Raw genomic sequence first — 2,679 nt, 5'->3', positions numbered from 1 at the left:
TCCACTCAACCCGTCCCCCCCTCTCGCCCCACGTAGCGGCGCCCCCACGGACCGTGGAATTGCTGCCGCAAAAGGATGTTGGGGTTATCCTGGGGGGCGTGGGAAAAACCTGCTGTGGGAAAGAGTGGGTGGCCTCTACCTCACTCCACTTCTGCGATGATGACGATACGACATATATATGTATATATATATATGTATATATACCCACCGCGTCTATGAATGTGTACGCGCGTGTGCCTATGCGCGCGCGCACGTTCGCACGTACACGTGTGATGTATATAATATATATTCAGATATATATGTATACATATTATATGTATATGTATATATAGATACATGTATACAAGACCGCATGTAGCACTGCGTCCGCACGATATCGTCGCGCGGTCCGCGTGTGCGGGAGATGCAGCTAGCCGATGCTGCGTAATAACATTGGGGACGTGCGTACGAGGACCAGAGATAGATAGACGGAGAAAGGGAGAGAGATTTTTTGAAGACTTACCTTGCTCGAGATTCCGATTCGCCTCGAATCGATCTTTGCCCGGTGACCGTCGCGCGAGGCGGCGCCGACGCAATCTGTATCTTTTCAATTGCAATTTTACGCGCCTTTCGAGCGCCTCAACGCACCGCACCCCGTGGATCTCTAATTGCAGGGGCTCGATCGGGGATCTTCTCCTCTAGCGTAAATTCGTGAAAGGTGAAAGATTTCATTGACGAATAGTGAAGTTCTTCAATCGAATTGTTCACTTTTCACGAGTTCGCGCTAGAAGAAAAGATTCATGATCGAGCCCCTGGCCCTCGATCATGAATCTTTTTCACAAGCGTGAACTCGTGAAAAGTGAAAATTCTCATTAATAAATATTGAATTGGTCAATGAAGTTTTTCGCTTTTCGCGAGTTTACGCTAGAGAAAAGGATTCGCCGGGCCCTGCACGGAGAGAATTTTCTCTTAAAATTTGTCCTGAAAATCACGGGATCGTGGGACAATTTGGCATTTTGAAGAACTTTGTGAACTTTTTGAAATTTTACCATACATTTTACTAGTAAAATATATGGTAAAATTTCCAAAAACTCTCAAAAAGGTCCTCAAAATGCCACGTTGTTCCACGATTACATGATTTTCGGGGTAAATTTTCAAAGAAAATTCTCTCCGTGTAGAAAAAAGGAAGCACTTTCGTCCGTGACGTTTTAACGGTTCACCATTGATTTTCCTTTTAAATCACAGATACGAAGGCTATGTGATGTAGATGTGAAGAATTCGATCGATCTCATTGCCGACTGAACATAGGCGCGATGGCCTCCAGTTTGTTTCTTCCTAGATCGTCTTCGGTCTCGGTTTTGAAGAGACATTCATACGTTATAGAACGCGTTGTTCTCGCCGTGAAAACGGTCGCCCGAAAAACTGTCGATTCACGGGAAATATTATGTAAACGCCTCTCAGCGGCTCCTGCTACTTCATCGACACGATCTCCCGCTTCACATCACGCGATTTGCTTCGCGGCCTCTTTACTTCGAACGCGATTTCTTAATTATCGCGCACGCGCCTTCCCGCGACTCTTCGCTCGCTTTACGGCCGACATAATTTTCGACATTTTCGCGAAGCTCGCCGCTCGAGTGGCCTTCCACTCGAGACGGATTGACTCGAACGTCACTTGAATCAGTGACAACAGAATAACGTGGCGTTTCGACCGAAATTAAGTTAACCACAAATCCTCGCTCTAGAGCAAAACTGAAGTGTTAAAAGAATTATTTTTAATGAAAATTTATTTACATCCATCAGGAACTCTTTTTTCAGGACAAATCGGCGTGGCATCCACTAAAACATTCATGCTCGTAAAACGTTTTGCTTTTCTCAAATATATCTGGCCAGATATGTCGAATAATATTGGCGCAATAATATTGGGAGATAATGTAAATCTAGTATTCCCAATATTGGTCCAATATTGTAAAATGGATGCCTTTTTTATTTGGCCAATATTGCATCAATATTAGACCAACTGATGTTATAACGTTGGCCAATATTGGCTTTATGTTGGACAATATCGGCCAATGCACTGTGCTACTAGAGATAGATTCCTAGTAGCACAATATGTTAGCGCAATATTGGGAAATAATATAAATCTAGTATTCCAATATTGTAAGATGGATGCCTTCTTTATTTGGCCAATATGTCTATTTAGCAATATTGGTTTAATATTGCATTAATATTAGACCAATATTGTTAATACGTTGGCCAATATTGGCTTTACGTTGGACGATATCGGCCAATGCATTTCTAATATAACCAACATTAGACCAACATTTAGCCAATGTTTAGCCAATGCATTGTGCTACTAGGGATAAGATTCCTAGTAGCACAATATATTAGCGCAATGTTGGGAAATAATATAAATCTAGTATTCCAATATTGTAAGATGGATGCCTTCTTTATTTGGCCAATATGTCTATTTAGCAATATTGGTTTAATATTGCATTAATATTAGACCAATATTGTTAATACGTTGGCCAATATTGGCTTTACGTTGGACGATATCGGCCAATGCATTTCTAATATAACCAACATTAGACCAACATTTAGCCAATGTCCCAGGTAGAACACAAAATCATAATAATATCATAATGACATCAAGTAGAACTCATTTTTTGATTTAGGAAAAATCATGATGATGTCATTCGATAT

Source organism: Vollenhovia emeryi, unplaced genomic scaffold, assembly GCF_000949405.1.
Source record: "Vollenhovia emeryi isolate VEMERY1.0 unplaced genomic scaffold, V.emery_V1.0 DF939327.1, whole genome shotgun sequence".
Taxonomy (NCBI): Eukaryota; Metazoa; Arthropoda; class Insecta; order Hymenoptera; family Formicidae; genus Vollenhovia; species Vollenhovia emeryi.
This window is presented reverse-complemented; position numbering follows the sequence as displayed.